A 12,286-nucleotide genomic window follows, 5' to 3' on the forward strand; every position below is an offset into this window, starting at 1 on the left:
CAAACATAGCAATGATTGTGAGGATGGCGCAGGACTGGTCAGTGTTTTGTTCTGTTGTACATAGCGTTGCTATGGGTTGGAATCGTCTCAATAGCACTTAACAACAACAATAGTAGTATACAGTAATGACAACGAAGGAAATATTTTCAAATGCAATAACAAGGATAATTCCCATAAATAGGCAAATAAGTCTGTAGTATTCTTAAGGACACAAAATGGCTGCCAACAAGGGGTAACTACTTGGCCATTAAATGCTTCACTGGGCTACTTCACTATGTGTTCCTAGGATGCACAAGAGAGGTAGAACTTCAAAACTGCAAGGTACTCAGAAAAGAACAGGTTGCTGCGGTGACAGGCAAAGGGACTTTCTAGAAGAGGTAATTTAGGAACACATCTCCATAGTAACAGCTCAAAGTAGAATAGTTGAAACTAGCACCTGGGCTCCACTGGGGCATAAAACATAGCCCCAGAAACCACCCAGTTGAGATTCGTCATTGGACGGACAACTTCCTGGCCAGTCAGTTGTGTGACCCCCTGGCTGTTCGGTGTCCTACCATTGGTACCATTGCTGTCTTGTCCTATAAAAGCACTGCTTAATAAATAGCTCCAGCATCAACAATTGCACCTCTAGACTTATTTCTGGCGTTCCCAAACCCTGAGGACTGCATCGCCCCTGGGGACACTCTGCATTATCAAGACTCCCCGAACATGACAAAGTCGGACACAAAATTTTTTTTTGGGGGCTGTTATAAATGGTATTGTTTTCCTGATTTCTTTTTCATCGTTCTCTTTATTGGTGTATAGGAATCCAACTGACTTTTGTATGTTTATCTTGTATCCTGCTACTCTGCTGAATCTTCCTATTAGTTTCCGTAGTTTTCTTGTGGAGTCTTTAGGGTTTACTATGTATAGTATCATATCATCCACAAACAGGGACAGTTTCACTTCTTCATTACCAATTTGGAAGCCCTTTATTTCTTTTTCTTTCCTTATTGCTCTAGCTACGACTTCCAGCACAATGTTAAATACGAGTGGAGATAAAGGGCATCCTTGTCTTGTTCCTGTTCTCAAGGGGAATGTTTTCAGCCTCTCTCCATTAAGAATGATGTTGGCTGTTGGTTTTGCATAGATGCCCTTTATTATGTTGAGAAATTTCCCTTCTATCCCTATTTTATTGAGAGTGTTTATCAGGAATGGGTGTTGGACTCTGTTGAATGCCTTTTCTGCGTCAATTGAGATGATCATGTGATTCTTTGCTTTCCTTTTATTTATGTGGTGGATTATGTTGATTGATTTTCTCATATTGAACCATCCTTGAATACCTGGTATGAATCCTACTTGATCGTGGTGTATTATTTCTTTGATATGATGCTGAATTTTATTGGCTAGAATTTTGTACAGAATTTTTGCAACTATATTCATGAGAGATATTGATCTGTAATTTTCTTTTTTTGTGGTGTTTTTGCTTGGATTTGGTATCAGGGTTATGCTGGCTTCATAAAATGAATTTGAAAGTATACCTTCCTTTTCTATGTTATGAAATAGTTTGAGTAGTATGGTATAAGTTCTTCCCTGAAAGTTTGGTAGATTTCTCCAGTGAAGCCATCTGGACAAGGGCTTTTTGTTGTTGGGATTTTTTTTTTATTACCTTTCCAATCTCTTCTCTTGTTATGGGTCTGTTCAGATTTTAAACATCATTTTGTTGTAGTTTGGGTAGGTAGTGTGTTTCTAGAAATTTATCCATTTCCTCTAGGTTTTCAAATTTGTTGGGGTATAGTTTTTCATAATACTCTATTATGATCCTTTTTATTTCATTTGGGTCTGTTTAATGTCCCCTATTTTATTTCTTATTTGGGTTATTTGAGTCTTCTCCTGTTTTTTTTTTTTAATATTTATATATATTTTTTTATTGTGCTTTAGATGAAGGTTTACAGAACAAATAGTTTCTCATTAAACAGTCAGTACGCACATTGTTTTATGACATTGGTTAACAACCTCACAACATGTCAACACTCTCCCTTCTTGACCTTGGAATACTTTTTTTTTGGTTAAAATATACACAGCCAAAGTTACACCATTTCAAAAGTTTTTACATGTACAATTCAGTGACATTGATTACATTCTTCCAGTTGTGCTGCTATTCTCACTATCCTTTACCAAATTATTCCATCATCATTATGTTCAACTCACTGCCCCCTAGACTTCCCATCATACCTTTTGAGTTGCTGTTTTCAGTTTGATCTCACATAGGGAATTCTTTTTTTTTGTACCTTAGATGAATATTTACAGAACAAATAGTTTCCCATTAAACAGTTAGTACATATATTGTCTTATGACAATGGTAACAACCCCAAGACATGTCAACACTGTCCCTTCTCGACCTTGGGTTCCCTATCACCAGCTTTCCTGTTCCCTCCTGCCTTCTAGTCCTTGTCCCTGGAGTGCTGTCATCATTAGTCCCGTTACATTTTATGGTGGGGCTGTCCAATCACTGGATGAACGGTGAACCTCATGAGTGACTTCGCCACTGAGCTAAAAGGGTGACTGGGGGTCATACTGTTGGGGTTTCTCCAGTCTGTCAGGCCAGTAAATCTGGTCTTTTTTTTGTGAGTTAGAATTTTTTTCTACATCCTTCTCCAGCTCTGTCCAGGACCCTCTGCTGTGATCTTGGTCTCCTGTTTTTCTTTTGTCAGTTTGGCCACTGGTTTGTCGATTTTGTTGATCCTTTCAAAGAACCACCTTTTGGTTTTGTTGATTCTTTCTATTGTTTTTCTATTCTCTATTTCATTTATTTCTGCTCTGATCTTTATCGTTTCCTTTATTTAGTGGCTGTGAGCTTTTTCTGCTGTTCTCTTTCTATTAGTTCAAGTTATATAATTAATGTTTTATTTTGTCCCTTTCTCATTTTTTTGATGTGTGCATCTATTGCTATAAATCATCCTCTGAGGACTGCCTTTGCTGTGTCCCAGAGGTTTTGGTATGATGTGTTTTCATTCTTGTTTGATTCCAGGAATTTTTTTATTCCATCTCTGACTACATCTATTACTTGGTGATGTGTAAGCAGGGTGTTATTCAGTTTCCATGTAATTGATTTTTTTTTCCTTGCTCTTCCTGTTGTTAATTTCTACCTTGATGGCATTGTGATCAGAGAAGATACTTTGTATTATCTCAACGTTTTAGATCTTGTTGAGGATTGTTCTGTTGCGTAAGATATGGTCTATTCTGGAGAATGTTTCATGTACATTGGAAAAGAATGTGTACTTTGCAGCTGTTGGGTGGAGTGTTCTATATATGTCTATGAGGTCAAGTTGGCTGATTGTGCCCTTTAGGTCTTCTGTATCTTTGCTGAGTTTCTTTCTAGATGTTCTGTCCTTTACCGAGAGTGGTGTGTTGAAGTCTCTTACTATTATTGTGGAACTGTCAATTTCTCTTTTCAGTGCTGTTAGAGTTTGTTTTATTATTTTGGAGCCTTGTCATTGGGTGCCTAGAGGTTTATTATGGTTATGTCTTCATGATGGATTGTCCCTTTAATCATTATATAGTGTCCTTCTTTGTCTTTTATGGTGTATTTTGTTTTAAAGCCTATTTTATCTGAAATTAGTAAATTTACCCTTATCATCCTAGGTTTGAACCAGTCTATTATTACTTGGTGTCACCTTGCCTTCCTCTCTGTTAGAAGGTTCTATACCTACCCCGTTTATTCCCTTTTATTGTTCTGATGTTGTTGTCATTTAGAGATTAACTTCTCTGGTTCCCTGTTGTAATTCCTTTGGTTCTGGATAGTCCTTGAGAATTCATTTCCTAGGTTGATATCTGGCTGGTACAATCCTCTGTCCTAGATTCAGCCTGTGGTCTGGTCTGATGTTGCTTGTTCTCAGATCGAAGGACTCCCTTTTATAATTCTTGTAAGTTCGGTTTGGTTTTTACATAGTCCCTTAATTTCTGTTTATCTGGAAATGTCTTAATTTCACCATCATATTTGAATGAGAGTTTTGCAGGATACATTAGTTTTGGCTGGCATTTTTTTCCTTTCAAGGTTTTATATATGCCATCCCATTGCCTTCTTGTCTGCATGGTTTCTGCCAACTAATCCAAGCTTAGTCTTATTGTTTCTCCTCCATATGTGACTTTTTGTTTTTCTCAAGATGCTTTCAGGATTCTTTGTTTTCCTTTGGTTTTTCGAGTGAGATTTCGATATGCCTTGGTGATTTTCTTTTGGGGTCTATCCTATATGGGGTTCGTTGAGTTTCTTGGATGGTCAGCTTTTCATCGTTCATGATATTGTGGAAGATTTCTGTCAGCAATTCTTCAATGATCCTCTGTATTTTCTGTTTTCTCCTGCTGTTCTGGAACTCTAATTATTCACAGATTTTTGCTTTTGATTGTATCCCACATAATTCTCGGGGTTTCTTCATTTTTCTTCATTCTTTTTTTCTGGTTTCTCCTCAAACAGCGTTGTATCCAAGTGTTTGTCTTCAATTTCGCTGATCCTTTCTTCCATGGTTTCAAACCTGCTCCTCGGCCCTTCTACAACACTGTCCATTTCTGAAATCTGTTTACCTTTTGGATTTCTAATTGTTGTTTTTGTATGATTTCTACTTCTGAATTTATTTCAGCATTTTGTTCCTGTATTATTTTCTTGAATTCTTCCAGTTTTTGTCTCTATTTTCCATGAATTTTTCTGTCTTTTCCATGAATTTGTCTATTTTTTCCTCATTTTTGTCTGGCTTTATCTTCAACTCTTGGATAATTCTGGATATTAGAGATTTTAATTCCCTATCAGGTAGTTCTAGTGTCTTTTCTTCTACTGGAAATTCATCTAGTATTTTATTTTGGATGACTACTGTAACCGTCTTGTCCTGTTTTTGTATATGCTTTGATATTGTCTGCTATCTTTGAGGCATTCAGTAGATATTTCCCTGGTTTATTGATTGTAGATTTTTTGTTACATCCTGCTTTTTGTTTTATTTGGTTATGTCTGTGCAGGCAGGCTGTGTGTTCTTTCTTGTTTGCTCGTCTGTAAGCATGATACTTTTTACCTCCTTCTCCAATGGGCAATATCATTCACTCAGGTATTGTACAACAGGGCAGATCCACCTGAAGGAGAGTTGCTGGGATGGGTTGTTTGTGGCACATACTAGGGCTGACAAGGCAGGCCAGGAATCAGTGCAGGACAGGTTCTGGTAGCCCGTGCCTGTGTTGCTTGGGTGTGTGATATTCAGTGCATGGTGCAGGTAGGCAGGAAAGGGGGGAATGTGATGTGCAGAGTGAAGATAGGTATGGGAAAGAGGAGAGAAGAAAAACATGAGCCAAAAACATACACACATAGAAACAAATAAACAAAAATGAGTGATAAGGGAGCTTGCTGTTGGAGTGGAGAGATAAGAGACAGAGAAATGGAGAAAAACAAAAAGAAAAAAGAAAAAGGGTAAAAGAAAAAAATGAATAAATAAAAATCAGAGGGAAAAAAAAGCCCCCAGGGATCCCACCGGTGTGGCTGCTAGGACTGAGGAAGTTGCTCCCAGGCCATGAAATACAGCCTTGCTAGAAGGGGTAGAGGTGTCACACAGCACCAGGTATTCAGGGGACAGGAAGAGAAGGTAAATATAGAGAGACGAGAAACTGGAAATGAAGAAAGAGAAAAATGGAAAAAGAGAGAGAAGAAAACAAAATGAAGAAACAAAAAAAAAAAAAAACAAGAAAAAAGTAATGCCCCCAGGGATGTCACTGTGCTTCTGCGCAGAGTAAGGGAGTAGCTCCCAAGCCACACAGTACTGCCCGGCTAGAAGGGGCTTTCAATCTGAGAAAAGAAAAAGAAAACAAACAAACAAATCAAAACAGAACAAATCAGAAAAAAAATTAAAAAAGCTTCAGGGGTACCACCAGCGTGGCGGCACGGGCCGGGAAGCAGTTTCACAGTCAAGCGGTGTTTTGCAGCCTTTCAGGAAGAAGCAAAGATGGCACAATGAGCCAGGTATTTGAGAGAAAGTGGGGGGAAGTGGTGAGAGGTAGGGAATAAATCTAAAGAAGTGGAAAAAAGCAACACCAGTAGCCAACAAATGGCACTCAGGGAGCTGGCCAGAGTGGGCGGGTGGAATCTAAGTGGCTCTAGGGTGAAGCTGGTGCTTCCTGGCCAAAAGGCTGTGGCCGCAAGATGCAGAGGAGGCCGAGTAGGGGTGAAGAAAGGTGGGGGATGAGAAAGCGTATATCATTGGTTAGTGGTTGTTCTGTCTCCTGTTGGAAACTCCATGAAGCTGCTTTCTTGTACCTCTGTTCACTGATCTCCAGTAGGAGTCCAATATGGCATATCCATGCTGCGGTAGCTGGTAGGGGACCTCTGTATGTATCTCTCCTCGCTCTCTGTTCTCTGTCAGTTTCTTATTCCATTTGGTACTTCGCTGAGTTCTTTATCTCTTCATTTGATGCTTAGAGTTTCAGGATTGACATGTGTCTCTGTTTGACTTAGTTTTTTGGGTCTTTGCTGTGCAGGGTTGGCATGGTGCTTCTGTCTATAAAACTGTGTTGCCCTCAAGTCCTCTTGAGTGGCAATTTTGAAGGGTTATATGGGAAAAACATTGAACAAAGCAGGAAATATCAAAAGAAGATGGAAGGAATAAAGAGAGTCACTGTACCAAAAAGAGTTGGTTGATGTTCAACCATTTCAGGAGGTAGCATATGATCAAGAACTGATGGTATTGAAGGAAGAAGTCCAAGCTGCCCTGAAGGCATTGGTGAAATACAAGGCTCTAGGAATTAACGAAATACCAATTGAGAAGTTTCAACAAACAGATGCAGCACTGGAGGTGCTCACTCATCTATACCAAGAAATTTGGAAGACAGCTATCTGGCCAACTGACTGGAAGAGATCCATATTTGTGCCCATTCCAAAGAAAGTTGATCCAACAGAATGTGGAAATTTAAAAAAAAATCATTAATATCACACGGAAGTAAAATTTTGCTAAAGATCATTCAAAAACAGCAGTACATCGACAGGGAAGTGCCAGGAATTCAGCACAGATTTAGAAGATGACATGGAATGAGCAATATCATTGCTAATGTCAGATGGATCTTGGCTGAAAGCAGAGAACACCAGAAAGGTGTTTACCTGTGTTTTATTGACTATGCAAAGGCATTCGATTGTGTGGATCATAACAAATTATGGACAACATTGTGAAGAATGGGAATTACAAAACACTTACTTATGCTCATGTGGAACCTGTAAGTAGACAAAGAGGCAATCATTCCAACAGAACAAGGGGATACTGCATGGTTTAAAATGAGGAATGGTGCGTGTCAGGGTTGTATTATTTCACCATACTTATTCAATCTGTATGCTGAGCAAATAATCCAAGAAGCTGTACTATATGAAAAAAGAACACAGTGTCATGATTGGAGGAAGACTCATTAACAACCTGGGACATGCAGATGACACAACCTTGCTTGCTGAAAGTGAAGAGGACTTGAAACACTTCTTAATAAAGATCAAAGACTATAGCCCTCAGTATGGATTACACCTCAACATAAAGAAGACAAAAATCCTCAGGACCAATTAGCAACATCATGATAAACAGAGAAAAGATTAAAGTTGTCAAGGATTTCGTTTTACTAGGATCCACAATCAATGTCCACGGAAGCAGCAGTCAAGAAATCAAATGACGTATTGCATTGACCAAATCTGCTGTAAAATACCTCTTTAAAGAGTTCAAAAGCAAAGATGTCACTTTGAGGACTAAAGTGCACCTGACCCAAGCCATGGTATTTTCTATTGCTTCATATGCATGCGAAAGATATACAATGAATAAGGAGGACTGAAGAAGAATTGATACCTTTGAATTGTGGTGTTGGTGAAGAATATTGACTATATCATGGTCTTTCAGAAAAACAAACAAATCTATCTTGGAAGATATATAAACAGAATGCTCCTTAGAAGCAAGTATGGTGAGACTATATCTCACATATTTTGGACATGTTGTCAGGAGGGACCAGTCCCTATAGAAGGATATCATGCTTGGTAAAGTAGAGGGTCAGCGAAAAAGAGGAAGATCTTCAATGAGATGGATTGACATAGTGGCTGCTACAATGGACTAAAGCATAGCAACCATTGTGAGGATGGCACAGGGCAAGGCAGTGTTTCCATCTGTTGTATATGGGTTTGCTGTGAGTTGGAACTGACTAGATGGCACCTAACAACAACAACTATAAGTGACTTTAAGGTAGTGATAGTATCTGGGATTTTCCAGATGAACCCAGTCTAATCACATGAACTTTTATAAGGAAAGAACTTTCTCCAGGTGGAGGCAGAAGAGATGTGGCAAAGGAGAAGTCAGAGATTTAAAGAATAAGAAGAAATTGATGCACATTACTGATTTGAGAGGGAGGCGTAATGTGATGAAGAATGTAGGTTGCCATAAAGAGCTGAGAATGACCCAGAGGACAGCCAGCAAGGAAATAGGCACATCAGCTTATAAGCAAAAGAATCTGGATTCTGCCAAAATCTTGAATGAACTTGAAAACAGATTTTTCCTTAGAATGTTCAGAAAAAAAGCCCAGGCCAGCTAAAGCCTTGATATCAGCCTGTGGAAACTGAAGCAAAAGAATCAGTCAAGCCCACTCGGATTTCTGATCCACAGAAACTATGAGATAATAAATTTGTGTTGTTTTAAGTCACTGTGGTAATTTATTACAATAGCAATAGGAAACAAATACACTCCTTAATGAATGTCACCAATTTACTTGGAACCATCTGTCTAGTGTCCCATTTGTCACTACTGTAACAGTTGTCATCTGGTTGATTCCAATTCATGTGTGTCAGAGTAGAATTGTGCTCCTTAAGGTTTTCAATTGCTGATATTTTGGAAGTAGATTGCCAGGCCTTTGTTTCAAGGTGCCTCTAGGTGGACTCCAACCTCCAGTTTTTCTGTTAGCAGCCTAGTGCTTAACCATTTGCACAACCCAGGAGCTCTAACTTCAACATGTTATTGTTTGTAGATGCCATCATGTCAGTTCCAACTCACAGAGACCCCGTATATAACAGAATGAAATGTTGCCAGGTCACGAGTCATCTTCACGATCGTTGCTACGTTTGAGCCCATTGCTGCAGCTACCAGGTCAATTCATCTCATTAAGAGACTTCCTCTTTTTCACTAACCCTCTATTTTACCAAGCATGATGTTCTTCTCCAGGGACTTGTCCCTCTGTTAACACGTCCAAAGTAAGTGAGGCAAAGTTTCACCATCCTCTCTTTTAAGGAGCATTCTGGCTGTACTTCCTCCAAGACAGATTTGTTCATTCTTTTGGCAGTCCATGGTATATTCAGTGTTTTTCATCAACATTAGAAATCTAATTCATCAATTCTTCTTCCATCTTCCTTTTTCATCTTCCAGCTTTCGCATGCATATGAGGCAATTGAAAATACCATGGCTTGGATCAGGTGCACCTTAGTCTTCAGTGACATATTTGCTTTTTAAGATGTTAAAGAGATCTATTGCAGCAGATTTGCCCAATTCAATACATTGTTTGATTTCTTGACTGCTGCTTCCGTGGGCATTGATTGTGCATCCAAGTAAAATGAAATTCTTGACAACTTTTCTCTGTTTATCATGATGTTTATTGGTCCAGTTGTGAGGATTTTTGTTTTCTTTACGTGGAGGTGCAATCCATACTGAAGGCTGTAGTCTTTCATCTTCCTCAGTAAGTGCTTCAAAACTTCAACACAGGTAATATTAAATCTAGAAGATTGGAGATGGTAGCTACCCTTAAAGCATCAGAAATGATGCTGAGCCCCTTCCTTGAGCCTTATGGGTGAGTGAAGACACCCAAGGACTCATAATTTTGAACTTTGCTGGAATCATCTTCCTTAAGAAGCATTTGGATTGAAGTTGCTTTTGTGTTGTAAGGGCAATTAACCAGGGAATATATGAGCTGACCTTAAGGTAATGAGGACTAGTGAAAAATACTCAGCTAAAAATATGTTGTGGCAATCAGACAGGGGATTATACTGTTCAGAACAAGGACAATGACAGAGGAAAAAGAAAGGAAGGAACATAATTAAGAGGAACTTCAGAGAAAAATTCTTTCAACTTTTAACAGTCTGTCTATAGCAAACAAACAAATTAAGTAAAAAAGGATACCAAGATTTCCAGCTTTGATTGCCTGAGGAAAAAATAGCAAACTGCTGAGCCAGTTTTATATTTACTTTTTTTTCCAGAAAATTGTATTTTAAATGTAAAGGATTAATACACCTTAATTTGATACGTTGTCATAGGCTATACATTTCATACATTTTATTTTTAAAATAATTAAATCGTAAAAGGTAATGAATCCCTACAGGTTTATGCCATCAAAATTTTCTTTCAGCTTTCTCTAGATTCTAAGGTATCATTTTCCAGCAGTTTTATTCTTTGTTGTTAGAATAAGAAAATCACATTTTGAAGTCTCAAAAGGCAAAACATGTAGATTTTAAGACACTCCGATTTGTAAGAAGTGTCAAGGCTATTGTTCAGGGTTTCTTTACTGAAAATAGCATCATGGTGAATTATCTCAAACCTCTAATTGATGATTTTTCCTGCTGTTTAGACATGAGTGTTTTTATGCAGTAAGTGAATTCCTCTAAAAGCCCAAAGAAGATGCAAGCCTACCCTGACACTTCCATTTTATTCTAAAAGATGAGTGATCTGTGAGTGAATTGAGGGAATTCTATAGAATCATCTTTAAGGCTTCTGTATAAAAGTGCATCATTGTGCAGATTATCGCATATCTTCCAATAGCTATTGGATACTTGAGAAATGGGGTGGGGGGCTGTTTGGTCATTATTTCAGTCTCTTTAAGTTTAAAGTTAAAAAAAAATCTTGTTGGCTTTTGGCTATCAATAATTAACATTTGGCCAAAAAAATGCCTTCCAGATAATAAGAAGTACTGAATTTATATAAGTTTCTGATTTTAAACTCTATTATGGATTTGGATTTTTCAAAAAAGTGAGATTCTCTCTCTTCAGGTAACAACGTATAAGCTGTAAACCCTAAATAGTGTTTTAAGTAAAGCCTACCTCATATAAGTAAGGCTATCAGAAGTAGATCAGGTGGAAATTTCCTGTGTCATATGCAAAAAATTATTAATGTCCATCTTAAAGAAGCAAGGACTATTCAATAAAGTGAAAATAGCAGTCACTCAGAAAGGACAGGATTAATCATACATGAACTGTATAGTTACATAGTTGAAATAAGCAGTCTTAGGAAATCCAAATGGAACTTCATTTTAACCCAGAGAACTTTTATATTTTGCTATTTTTTTCCACAACTATATGTGTACTCTGTAATTCGGAAGTTATTTAGAAGACTGTTGATAATTTTCAAGTAGAGAAGGATTATTTTCAGGAAATCATATCATTTTTTGTTTCTTTGAATTTGATTTTTATTTTTATGGTCTAAGAATATTATTTCTAAAAAATCCTTGTTTTGGAGAATTTATTTAAATTTTTGTTTATAGTCAATATTAGTATTTAAGAGTTATAAAAGAGCTCCATAAGATGATTGCTTATAAGCAGTTAGAAAAATTGGAGAAAACTGAGAGTGTGATGTAAAGAAAACCAAGGAAATACATGTCTGATGGGCAGAATTCATTGCTTACCTAATAGTCATTCCCTCCTGTACATATTTTTATAGAATTTAAACTGTGTTCAGTCAGCAATATGCCCAGGTAAGGGGGCAAATATCTTCAGCTACAGAGGATGAATTGTGTTTGGTCTAAGTAAAGCATGGTAATCTCATACTCCTTTGCTGGTGATTATTTTATAGATGGGTTTGGGACACAATGCTGGCCAATGAGAAGTCAAGGGAAATCTTGTGAGGGATTCTTAAAAAATAGTAAGTTCTGTAATCATGTATGCGATAATTAAATGTCTTTATTATGTAAGCCACTATCAGTGGCATTCGTTATTTTTAAGAATGCATTTATTACTTGATAAATACTTTGAAATATAAATTTGGGTAGAACAAGCAAAAGAGACCTGGTGGCCCAGTTGTTAATCACTTGGCTGCCAACCAAAAGTTCAGCAGTTCAAAACCACGAAGCTGCCGCTCTGTGGAGAAAGATGAGGTAGTCTGCTTCCATAAAGATTACAGCCTTAGAAACCCTATGGGGCAGTTCTACTCTGTCCTATAAAGTCTCTATGAGTCAGACTCGAAGGCAACAGGTTTTTTTTTTTGTTTGTTTGTTTGTTTGTTTTTGGTTTTTGGAATAAGCAAAAGTCTTTAAAATTTGGACTAAAAATGAATAAAAGAGGTCAGTT

This window comes from Trichechus manatus, unplaced genomic scaffold, assembly GCF_000243295.1.
Source record: "Trichechus manatus latirostris isolate Lorelei unplaced genomic scaffold, TriManLat1.0 scaffold00159, whole genome shotgun sequence".
Taxonomy (NCBI): domain Eukaryota; kingdom Metazoa; phylum Chordata; class Mammalia; order Sirenia; family Trichechidae; genus Trichechus; species Trichechus manatus.